Here is a 13338-nt window from a genome sequence, read left to right on the forward strand (position 1 = left end):
ATCGTGGAGGAAGTCCTAGTGTCCGGTTAGGAACTTGGGTTTGGCTCCCACTCTGCCACTTTCTCTCTGGGTGGGTGAGTCACTTAGCCACTTTGGACCTCAGTCTCCTCATCTATAAACTGGTGATTATAAACTTAGCCAATCTTGCAGAGATACTGGGAGACCCAGATGAGGTCATGCTGCATGAAAGTGCTTTGTAAACTGTAAATTGTTTGCAAATGAAAGGTGTTATTATCTTTTCTAGCTGAGGATTCCATTCTGCCTATCTCAGCCTTCTGGCCTGAGAAGACTTTAGGGCAAAAGTGGGTGATGAATTGCCTCCTTCATAATTCCCCCCACCCCGTTCCCATCCTAAGCACTTCTTTTAAGCTTGGTGTCCACTCTGAGGGCTCTGGTTTTTTTAGATTCCACTGGGAGAAGCCAAGAGAACAAAAAAGATTCCTTTTTTCTAAAACCCATTGCTTTTCCATTCATCCCATCAGGTACTCGAGATAAATCTCGGCCACGTTATCGCATCCAGATGTCCCTCGGATGATCATTGGCGTAGAGGCAGGTAGAAATCCACTCATGTCACCCCCCCTTGGAAGACTCGCTCATTCATCTTCCAGGATGTGGGGGTCTGTGGAAAGCACGAGGCAGAGGAACAGGAGAAATAAGTCACTGTCACACTCCGTAAGGCTTCCATACTCATCTCTCCTGCCTGGGAGGGCCACCAGGTTGCAAAGAAGCAAGTAGGTTGTCCTAGTACCTGAGTCATGAAACAGCTTGAACTTGCCCATTATCTGAACGACGCAATGGTTAGAGAACATTGCTGCATTGTTCTGGGCCCTCGGGTTTCCCGGTGGCAGGCCAATCCTGGGCTGTGCCGGCGAGCACATGGCTGTGATGATTTGTCCGCACCTACAGTCATTCATCTAATTGAGTACACTGGGACATCATGTCATAATGTTACTCCCCAAAGAAACAGGAGTGGGGCTGTGGGGGAAGGGGATTACATCATCATTATTATTGTTATTCACTTATCAGATGATTATTAATTATACTTCAATTAAAGGCTTGCACTCTTTACAAGCATGAGCTCATCAGCCCTCACAATGCCCAAAGGAGGTCAAGAACCAGGAGACGGCTGATTTGCTCATGAATGCAGCTTACTTGAGTTTCAGAAATCCTGTGATCTTTTCTCCCCCTCCCTTCCCACCGGGGACCCCCAGTGGGCCCCAGGTATATGTTGCCCACGTTGCCGACTCCACACTCTAAAAGTAGCAAGGATTGAATTTTCCTTCCTCAGCCCTAGCATGCGTTAAAAAAAAAAAAAAAAAAAAAAGCAAGAAGAAACGGTTAATCACCAGACACTCCAAAGCAGCCAGCTCGCCTTCAAGATAAATACGCCCAGGGAGGTAACTTCACTGGGGATCCGTGAATTTCGGTGAAGCCCTGCACAGTCCTCAGTCCACATCTTGGCCAGGGCAGGCGGGTGGGGCCCAGCTTTGGCAATCAGGAAGTCGTTTGTTGCCCGAGAGGTCAAAGAACAGGGCATCGAGGAGGGACAATAAACGGTGAGGGGGTGCCAGGGCCTTGCAGAAGGGGCTGTGCCACAAAGAGACGCTAAGTTGAGGGCCCTGGGGTGAGGGGGAGGGGGGCTCAGGCCTGCCACCTTTGCAAGATGCAGTTCCTATGCCTGTGACAGCGTCCCTGGGGCCCTGCTTTTCCACCCCAAGGCACCTTGTAGCCATAAAACACTGCCAGCACTCAGCCAGACCCCAAGCCAGAGGAAAGCTTTCCCTTTAAAATCAAAATCCTATAGGGGTGTCTCAGGGGCATGAGTTCAGGCCCCATGTTAGGCTCCATGCTGGGTATGGAGCCTACTTAAAAAAAAGAAAAGAAAAAGAAGAAAAAGAAAAAGAAAAAGAAAAAAAGAGAAAGAGAAAAAGAAAAAGAAAAAGAAAAAGAAGAAAAAGAAAAAGAAAAAGAAAAACAAAAAGAAAAAGAAAAAGAAAAAGAAAAATCATATGGAACAACTGCAGCGTTTAGGAGAGTTTTTTCCTTTTTTTTCTCTCTCTCTCTTTCTTTCTTCCTTCTTTCTTTCTTTCTTTCTTTCTTTCTTTCTTTCTTTCTTTCTTTTCTTTTCCTCTCTCTCTCTCTCTCTCTCTCTCTCTCTTTCTCTCTCTTTCTCTCTCCTCCCCCCCCCACCAAAGAAGAGGATGGAGTGGGATCTCAGGACAGCAGGGGAAGATACAAAGTTCCATAGTGGGCCAGACACCCCATCCCACAGCCGCCACCCTCTACCTGGCTACGGAGTTAATAAAAGCTGAAGGAAATGGAAAAGAGACTAGAAACCTGAGGCCCAAAGAGCTTTATCTTGAAAGAGATCAGCGTTTTAGTTAAGGGAAAGGTTTACTAATTAAAAAGCCCTTGAAAGAAGTAAATAAATAAATCCCCAGTTAGTTATCCTGAGCTGGGTCAGGGGATGGGGCGGGAGTCCTGGGCTTTGTTCTGTCAAGGGTATGGGCTTTGCAGAATCATTTTGAGTAAAAGGAGTAAGGGCTTTACTCTCCCCATCCCTCCTCCCACTAGCTTTACCCAATGAGGCTTGTAGTGATCTAATCTGAAAGAGATAAAGCCCAATTTCCTCAGCTCGGGAGCTGATAAACACCAAGCCAAAGACCAGCTCCGTTCACAGGGTGACAATTAAAGCTCTCAGGAATCCAACCAGGATGGTGTTCAAAAGGACAAGGACAAACTCATATCTCTCAATGCCATTCTGGGCAGCTGTAAGCACCTGTCCTCCTGGTGGAATTTAACCCAGTGGAATTAGCACTGCCAGCATCCATGTCTTTATGGGTTCAGCTAGACCATATCAGCACAAGACCAGTCCAGCTAGCATATAACTCGCTGATCACAAACACCAAACACGCCTTCAGTTAGCACTCTGTAGGGAGGAAAAATTCTACAACCATAAACACGTATTTTCTGACTGGTTAAGGAAGAACCTAAAATTCTAGAAATTATGTAATCCCACATGGAGGTATGGTGCCTTCGTATTGAAAAAACACACATGGCAAGATACTACCTGACGCTGTTGCAATTTAGTAGTTCTGCAGAGCAAATTCTGTTCTTTGGAGTACGTGGGAATAGTACAATGCTGTGTGTGTGGAAGGAGATGGGGAGCAGAGGAAGCAAAGCAAAAGGGAAGAATATGCATGGTCATGCTCTCAACACCAAGAGGCTTCTCAAAGGTATAACCCTGAGAGAAGTGTGGGAAATCGGGGCAGAGATGAGGATACCCACCCCCCCACCCAGGAAGTCAGCTATACCTTAGTATGTTCCCCTGAGAACACATATGCCAACAGGACAAGTCTCCATTCGGAATAGAGCTGGTCCTGGCTGGAACAGAAAACATGCCTGTGGACATCTGGTGGTTCTTCTCTCTAATGCTTCGGGAAGACATATTGTGAATGCCTTAATAGGATCAAGAGAAAAACAGTCTTCTTGTAGTCTTAATAGTTCTCACTTTAAAAAAAAAAAAAAAGTGTTTTTAACTGAATGCTTACTTGGAGCTCAATTACATAAAATAGATAAATATGATACTTTACTAACACAAATTTATTTTAAACATTTAGATTTTTAATATTTGCTCATCCATCAATGAGAACAGCAGATAAGTCTAATGAACATAAATATCTGAAATTGAATGTTAACGCTTTGCTTCGTATCGACTTCTGCATCCAAATTATTTCAGTTGTATTTGGTTATGTTTGGCCATTGAAAAAAAATGCGTGTGTGTGTGCGTATTTCAAAGTAACTAGAAAACCCTAGTTCACACAGAGAAGTAGATGAAAAAGGAAAGTATGTTTTTTTCACAGCTCTCTTTCCATCATAGTGTACCCTACAAATGAACTAATCTAAAAACTTAGTCAAGGAGTCAAAGAGATTTTAGTTTCAAAGTTTAACCACAACAATATATTACAATGGTGTGCACTTCTCATCATGATATACAAGTCAGCAACAAACACCCCAACCCTCAGTAAGTGCTAAAATATCTCTAGTAAAATACGATACTTTGACGTGTAGAGATACATGTGCCTATACCGTGAGTCTGAGCCTTGTTTGATATTTAATGAGCTGTATAGCAAGGATACACAATTTTTACTTGAGTAGAATTTTTTACTTGGCCTGTTTAAAAAAATAATCCCATGAAAAATTACCAACTTTTTGAATCAATGATGCATTTAGCAGAATTTTAAGTATATAGTCAAAAAAGGTTGAAGTTCCAGGGGTACCTCGGGTGGCTCAATCAGTTAAGTATCCAGCTCTTGATTTCAGCTCAGGTCATGGATCCCAGGGTCACAGGATCAAGTCCGGCATTGGGCTCCCTGCTCAGCAAGGAGTCTGCTTGAAGATTCTCTCTCCTTCTCCCTCTGCCTCTCCCCCGCACCCCGCGACTCATGCATGCACTCTCACTAAAATAAATAAGTAAATCTTAAAAGAAAAAGGTAGAAGTTCCATCCTAAAGAACTAACTTGCAATCCAAATTAATGTATTAATGGTCCTCGGTACACAGAACTGTGATATACATTTGAATGAAAGTTTTTATTATAGTTTCTTAAAGAGTTAAAATATATTTAAAACATAAATTTGTATCAAACATCATAGAAATACTGAAGAGCCTTCCCAGAAACCTATGTATCCAGTATGAGTGGAGTTTGGTGGAAAATGAGGAGGAGCAATAGATCAATGATAAAGGAAAGAGGGAGTCAGATTCTAAAGGGCCTTATACACAACATTAAAGAAGTTAAATTAGATTCTGAGACTCACGGACAAGAGAGTGACATAGTAAAGTCTGCATTTTAGAGAGATCACTAGATATGCTGTGGAAAAATAATAGGTTTGGGTAGGGGTGACAAGGAGGGCAAGAAGGGAGACAGACTGACCAGTTCGGAGCTGCTGTGGCATTCCAGGTAAGGGATGGTGATGGCCAAATCTAATGTTACAGCACCATGGCAGGAAAGAACAGGAGTGCAATTCTTTTTTTTTTTTTTTTAAAGATTTTATTTATTTATTCATGAGACACAGAGAGAGAGAGAGGCAGAGACACAGGCAGAGGGAGAAGCAGGCTCCCCATGGGGAGCCCGATGCTGGACTCCATCCCAGGACCCTGGGATCATGCCCTGAGCCAAAGGCAGATGCTCAACCACTGAGCCACCCAGGTGTCCTAACAGAGGTGCAATTCTGAGATTGCTAAAGAAGACAGAGTTGACAGGATACAATCATTGGTTAGATGGAGGTTGAAAGATTAAGGAACAGAGGAGAAAGAGTGATGCTACATGCCCGGGCATGGGCAATGAAGTGGGCAGTGTCCCTATCACCAGGCTGGGGAATTCCAGAGGACGTGGGAATGGGTGCCGAGAAAGGAGTTGCTGACTTCAAAATGTTGGGTTTGAGATTCAATTCAATAAGTAGTCACCGAGGCCCTGCAAAAACTCTGCCAAGCGGAGTCTCATGCATAAAAACAAATAAGCAGCAGATGTCTCCTTCATGGAACTTACAGCAAATGTAAACAAACAATCTGACTATAAGGCAGAAGGGGTCAAGGCGTTAAGGGAGGTACGGATCTTTGGAAAGAGAAGAGACCGTATCTGAAAAAGTTTCACAGGCCTTAAAAGATGAATCTGATTTTGCTTTTCTGGAGCTGAGAAAGACATTCCAGGCAGGAACAACAGCATGAGCCAGAGATGGAGGCAAAAAAAAAAAAAAAAGATGTGACATTTGTGGGGGAACTAGAATAATTCAGTTTGTTTGATTTGGGGTAAAGAAGTGCCAAGGAATGCTGAAAGGCAAACTAGTGCAGATCTGGGAAGGCCCCGACAGTTCTGCTGTATTGGGGGGCCTATTCTGTATATGTGGGGAGCCCATGAAAGGCTCTGACTGGGCAAAGTATGAGTTCATGGGTTCCAATCCCCGGAGGCCTGGTTTGCTCCCTCCACTCCCAAGGCTGAGGACTCAGGAGCTGCCGGGCAAGTAATGTCATCTCTTCCCCCACCCCTCCCCCCAGGTAAATGTCACTGTTAGTACAAAGGGAAATACCAGCCAGCAAGTGAAAAACCACTGCAGTAGGGCCATATGGGTGAAATCCTTCCATCTGAGTCACTAACGCTGCTCTTTAACTTATTGTGGAATCTTTGGTTTGTGGTGTGGGGGTGGATTAATTGGCAGAAATTACAGAAGGAGCTATTACTCCATCTTGATTTTAGGAGTTGTGCAGAGATTTCAGAAACTCTTCTTTTACTTTGGGGTCAGTGCCTTATCCATAAGCTTAAAAAGAGAGAGAGAGAAAGAGAGAGAAAGAGATCCTGATGTAATGAGGTGACATCCACATCCTATGTCAGTGGTCCCAAGAAGGCCCGGAGTAGTTTGTCATCAGAATGTAAAAATTAAACTTCGTCCCAATAGGAAGTAGAGGGGTTTGATAAACACTGAATGTAGAGCATGGAAAAGGAAAAGAAAAAAGTAAGAAAATTCAGTGCAGGCAGCTATTAATGCCATCTTAATTCTAACCACTGCCAATGGAAAAACCATGAGAAATGAGTCTGAAAAGGTCAAGGTTTTTCCAAATCAAGGAAGTTTCTCTAAGCTTCTCATTTTGTTTATTTTCTGTCTGGCTACATCAGACTACGACATACCTAGCTCGTATATCAATGGTTGGTTTTACACACAAAAACATATGCGCGCACGCATGTGAGGAAGGTAACAAGAAAACCACTTGTAGAGTTCTTTCTAGAAATTGTTTATTTAAGTGTACTTCAAAATTTTCAGATGATAAAAGATTTTACCCCATCTGAGATCTCTCTTAAAACATTTAGAAGCTTCCATGGATTACCAAATCTTAAATTAGTACTTCCCAGCCAAATAAATGTATATATGTTGGAGAAGAAAACTGTTAAGAGTTATCATCAGAGACATCCAATTAGAAATGACTCCTGTCAGGAGAGTTGGAGAAGCAGACAACCAGATGGTCCCCTTCCAGCTAAGACAAGTTGGATGAAGGCGTAACAGGATTTTCCTATAAAAAGCTAAAGGAGGAGTAAGTGTCAACTCCCCAAAAGTAATTAGAAATGTTCAGAAGATCAATAAATTTGTTTTCTCCAACAAGTTACAAATCATGAGTCAAAGCTTTTAACCTGGTATGGAGGGAAATAAACTCTAATTGCTCTAGAGTTCCAAAGTACTAGAGACAAAGACAAATGTTTTTGTCCAGAGACATTTTTTTTTCCTGTTCTGGTTTTTTTTATTATTATTATTTAAATTCAATTAGCCAATATATAGGACATCCTTAGTGTTCAGTAATTTATCAGTTGTGTATAACACCCCGTGCTCATCACATCATGTGCCCTCTTTAATGCCCATCAACCAGTTACCCCATCTCCCCACCTACCTCCCCTCCAGCAACCTTCCATTTGTTTCCTATAGTCAAGAGTCTCTCATGGTTTTTCTCCCTCTCTGATGACTTCCCATTCAGTTTTCCCTCCCTTCCCCTGTGATGCTCTGTGCTGTTTCTTATATTCCACATACTAGTGAAACCACATTATAATTTCTTCTCTCTGATTGACTTACTTTGCTCAGCATAATACCCTCCAGTTCCATCCATGTCAATGTAAATGGTAAGTATTCATCCTTTCTTTCTTTTTTTTTTTAGTATTCATCCTTTCTGATGGCTGAGTAATATTCCATTGGATATATAGACCACATCCTCTTTATCCATCTATTGATGGACATCTCGGCTCCTTCCACAGTGTGCTATTGTGGACACTGCTGCTATGAACATTGGGGTGCAGGTGCCCCTTCAAATCAATACAATTGTAAATCCCTAGCAGTGTAATTGCTGAGTCGAAGGGTAGCTTTATTTTTAACTTTTTGAGGAACCTCCACACTGTTTTCCAGAGTGGCTGTAGCAGCTTGCATTCCCACCAAAATGTAAGAAGGTTCCCTTTTCTCTGCATCCTTGCCAACATTTGTTGTTTGCTGTCTTGTTAATTTTTGCCATTCTAACTGGTGTGAGGTGGGATCTCACTGTGGTTTTGATTTGTATTTCTCTGATGTCAAGCAATGTGGAGCATTTTTTTCATGTGTCTGTTGGCCATTTATATGTCTTCTCTGAAGGAATGTCTGTTCATGTCTTCTGCCCATTTCTGGACTGGATTGTTTGTTTTTTGGGTGTTGAGTTTGATAAGTTCTTTATAGATCTCGGATATACACTAATGATGAGACAGAAGAAAGAGAAATTAAGGAATCGATCCCATTTACAATTGTATCAAAAGCCATAAGATAACTAGGAATGAACCTAATCAAAGGGGTAGAGGATCTGTACTCTAAAAACTACAGAAAATTTATGAAAGAAATTAAGGAAGACACAAAGAAATGGGAAAACATTCCATGTTCATGGATTGGAAGAATAAATATTGTTAAAATGTCTATGCTACCCAGAGCAATCTACGCATTCACTGCAATCACTATCAACGTACCATGGACATTTTTTCACAGAGCTGGTACAAACAATCCTAAAATTTGTAGGGAACCAGAAGAGACCCAGAATAACCAGAGGGGTGTTGAAAAAGAAAACCAAAGCTGGTACCATCATGATGCCAGAGTTCAGGGTGTATCACAAAGCCATGACCATCAAGACAGTCTGGTACTGGCACAAAAATGAACACATAGATCAATGAATAGACTAGAGAACCCAGAAATAGACCCTCAACTCTATGGTCAACTCATCTTTGACAAAGCAGGAAAGAATATACAATGGAAAAAAGTCTCTTCAATAAGTAGTGCTGGGAAAATTGGGCAGCCACAGGTAGAAGAATGCAACTGGACCATTTCTTACACCTTACACATAGACAAATTCAAAATGGATGAAAGACCTAAATGTGAGGCAGGAATTCTTCAAAATCATAGAGGACAACACAGGCAGCAACCTTTTCGACCTCGGCTGCAGCAACTTCTTGCTAGACCCATCTCTAAAGACAAGGGAAACAAAGGCAAAAGTGAACTATTGGGACTTCATTGAGATAAAAAGCTTCTGCACAAGGAAGGAAACAGTCAACAAAACTAAAAGGCAGCCTACGGAATGGGAGAAGATATTGGAAAATGTCCAAAGACTTTTGACTCAAAAACAAGATTCAGGTAAACCAGGCAGGTCTCCTAGAGAGCCAGTTAGATGAAGCAATGGTAATTAAGTATTAATGTTAAATACTTATATCTGGCTCTGAGTTGCTTTTGTTTTTTTGTTTTGTTTTTGTTTTGTTTTGTTTTTTGCTTTTGTTTTTTTAATGCAAGGTTAGTAATTAGTGAACCAATGATGGCAGTTACCTGAACTGGAGGCATAATTCTTGGGAGTAAATAACATCTGGAAGGCCATTCTTGTTTTCTTTTTTTTTTTTTTTTTTTTAGGATTTTATTTATTTATTCATGAGAGACACAGAGAGAGAGAGGCAGAGACACAGGCAAAGGGAGAAGCAGGCTCCATGCAGGGAGCCTGACGTGGGACTCGATTCCGGGTCCGCAGGATCAGGCCCTTGGCTGAAGGCGGCACTAAACCGCTGAGCCACCGGGGCTGCCCCCATTCTTGTTTTCAATTGAAACTCATAAAATTGACCACAAATATCAAGTAGGTATTTGGGACTTCTGGCTTAAATAACTTAGTTTGAGCCTGCCTTTCAGTGAGTGACATTGGAATGAGCCAAGTTGAGTGTCTCCATGTAGAAGTCTGCTCCTGGAAAACTCAAAACAGATCACAAACTGTCCTATGTTGCTCTCAGTGTAAGAAGCCTTAGCAAAATATTCTTGGAAACAGTATAAAAGCACCAAGATACAGCAGTGGTTAGTTTCACGGAGACAGCTGAGGACGGTCGCTAGAGATTGACAGTCTTAGTTCCCAGTTCCATCCCAGAAGGTGATGCTTCTACATGACTTCTGGCAAATGAGTTGAGCACATTCATGAAGCAAAGGATCAGAAAATGCCCACGGCTGGTTAGTTATCCTGAGATCCTCCTGGGATGTATACAGAAAGCTTCAGTCAAGGCCACACTCCTCTTACTTTTGTTCTTTTTGAGGACATTATTATTGTGTTACATGTTTTCATTTCACCAGAATATTGGATATTCGATTGATTGTCATTTTAAAGGATATTGCAATGATTTACTCTTACCAAGGGATAAAAAAGGACGCTATAAATAGATAAGAACAACATGGCACAGAAAACTCTCTTGGCCTTTCTGCCTAGCTTCCGTTTAACAGCTCAAATTCTACCTTCTTAAAAGCTTCTCTGGCCAAAATCTAATTCTTGTGGAATGGTAGTCAAGAATATGGAATTTGCCATCAAAAATATGTGTCTGAGTCAAGTCTGGCCTCTTCCTCGTAGCATTCTGTGACCTTGGGTGACAGAAGGTCATGACATCTCTGAACATGTTTCTTCTTCTATGATAATAAATAACAATAGTCCCTCACTTGATTCGAGAATTAAAAATACTAGCACAACATCTGACACAAAGTGAGCATTTAATACACATGGTCAGTCAGTAGTGGTAGTATTTTATGGTGCTACTTTTCAGCCTATTTAAAGTATGTGATAAACTAGAAACTCTCTATACCAAGGTTTGCAAGCGGTGACCTGTAGGTCGCATTGGGTGTACCTGACACAGTGTTTTTGAATGTATGAATTTTAACTCTACATTTAGGCCTGGCATTTATTCTTATTGAGCTATCACTTCCTATCATGATTTCTTGTTGCTTCCCATATCTGCATAACTTGTATGGTCCATGAAGGCATTGGAGTTTGTGATGACTGATCCAAGCTTTTGCTTTCACATCCTAAAAGTTCAAAGGAAGAGGAAGTAAGACTGGCCAACCTTCAAAGGCTATCATCAAGAAGGGGGACAGAGGAGAGACTGGGTGGAAGTTGGGAAAAACTCGCTCCGCTGACCCATGTCCCAGGACTTAAGAATCCCTGTCTATTCAGTAAGCACTGAACAGTTGACTGACATGTATTACTATCTGTTTGCCCATGTTTGTCTTATCTTCCCAAGAAGCCTGCAATCTTCTTGAGGACACGAATGAAGTTACAGGGGCGCCTAGGAGGCTCAGTCAGTTAACCATCTATGTTTGGCTCAGGTTGTGATTCCAGAGTCCTGGGATTGAGTCCCGCATCAGGCTCCCTGCTCAGCTGGGAGCCTGCTTCTCCCTCTCCCTTTGCCTTAGCTCCTGTTTGTGCTCTCTCTCTCTTTCTGTCTCAAATAAGTAAATAAATAAAATCTTTTAAAAAATCAAGTTACGTACTTTTTAAAAATGATTTTATTTATTTATCTGGGGGGGGGTGAGCACACGAGCATGGGGGAGGGGCAGAGGGAGAGGGAGAAGCAGACTCCTCACTGAGTAGGGAGCCTGATTCCGGGCTCAAACCCAAGACCTTGAGATCATGACTTGAGCCCAAAGCAGACACTTAACTGACTAAGCCACTGATTAGGTTTCCTGATTCCCCCAACTTTTTAAATTTCTCACACCTACCTCATTCCCTTCCCATAGTAACATTTCAGTAAATATATTTTCAAAATAACACTATGGTGCATCCATGGAGCACTTACTTTATGCCAGTATATTCTATTCTACCATAAATGCTTTGCTGTATTTATCCTGTTCAATCTTTTCAATTACCAAATGAGGCAGGCACTACTCTTAGCCCTACTTGTTAGATGAGAGAAAAAAAAAAACAAAAAAACAAAAAACAAAAACCCTGAATCTTACAAAGGTTATGAAACTTGCTCCAAATCACATAGCCGGCAAAGGGCAAAGCCAAGACTGAAACCCTGGTCTATCTCATCCCAGAGACCATACTTTTCACCACTTTTGGATATTGCCTTCCAAATAAAGAAACCAACCAGCATTTCTTGATTAATTAGATGCTGAATAGCCAGACATGAATGAACTTTTTAAGCTCACTTGTAATATCTAGGTCACTTGGCAATAACTAGATATTTACTATTGTGGACGTTGGAATTTGTGTTTTAGTCAGTCAGCAGAAAGCTTTGCTAAGCTTGTGCCCCCAGGGATAGATGAATGAGATAATGTCATGGAAACAAATAATTATAAAACAAGGTAATACAGCTTTAATACCATTTGGAAAAATGCTATGGAAACAGAGAAGGCAAACTTGTTTTAAAATAATTCACCATAAAAAATAATAAATAAAATAAAATAAAATAAAATAAAATAAAATAAAATAAAATAAAATAAAATAATAAAATAAAATAAAATAAAATAAAATAAAATAAAATAAAATAAATAAAAGAATTCACCATACACAGCCAGCAAGTCGAGAATTTCCACTAAGTGCCTAGCACTGTGCTAAGCAATTTACAAATATTTATTTGTTCAACCCTCATAACTACTTTTATGAAGCAGGTTTCATTATCCATATTTACAAATAAGTAAAATGAGGTCTGAAGTTGGTAAGTGGCTTGGCCAAGGTCACACAGCTAATAACTAGTGGTGGAGCAGAAATGTAACCTCAGGTCTCCAAGACACCAAAGTCCATGGTTGTTTCCGCCTATCATGCTGTTACTTACTACACATTCTTCTGGTCCTTAGCATGAACCAGAAATCACCAAGGGAAGCAGTGTGTATAATAAAGGAGGCTCCGGATCTGTTTCTTTAAGGCACCTCTAGCCAGATGAGGGAACCAGCAGGGTCATGGGGCTGAGTCATTGTCTGACTTGGGGAAGAGATTATTTTGGTATTTTGTTTCTCTTTTATTTTTTTCCTCAGCTAGGGTTTGTAATCCCTATTGCTCTTTAGGATGGCACCAGTTTCTTTGCTTACTGATCTTGTTTAATGGTTTTTTGTGTAGTCCCATTATTGTATTGAAAGTAAGCATGGTCCTTTTGGTTTCTGTGTTCTTCCCTTCCCAATGAGTCGGTTGTTTGATTTGCCATTCTCATATGAAGTTTCTAGATGAAGGCCAAAGCATGATCAATAACCTTTACAACATATTTTAGGAAAAGAGAAATCAAGCAAATGTGGACCATTTTCAGGGGAACCCTCAGGAGATGCTTTGGGACTGCCCTCCAAAGTAGGATGAATTCTGGAGTCTGGCATGTATGTTTTCTATATGTAACTGAGGAAATGCGAGAGGAATGGGAGGACTGTGTTACAAAAGGAGAAAACAAAAAAGTTGTTGCTGATGGAGGGTATTTTCACATCCTGGAACTAACACCCTCAATACAAAGCCTAACTTGGGTCCACCAACTTCATTTACAGGAGTCTATTCTAAAGAAACAGAATCGTGTATAA

The sequence above is a fragment of the Canis aureus genome, chromosome 17 (genome assembly GCF_053574225.1).
Source record: "Canis aureus isolate CA01 chromosome 17, VMU_Caureus_v.1.0, whole genome shotgun sequence".
Classification (NCBI taxonomy): Eukaryota; Metazoa; Chordata; class Mammalia; order Carnivora; family Canidae; genus Canis; species Canis aureus.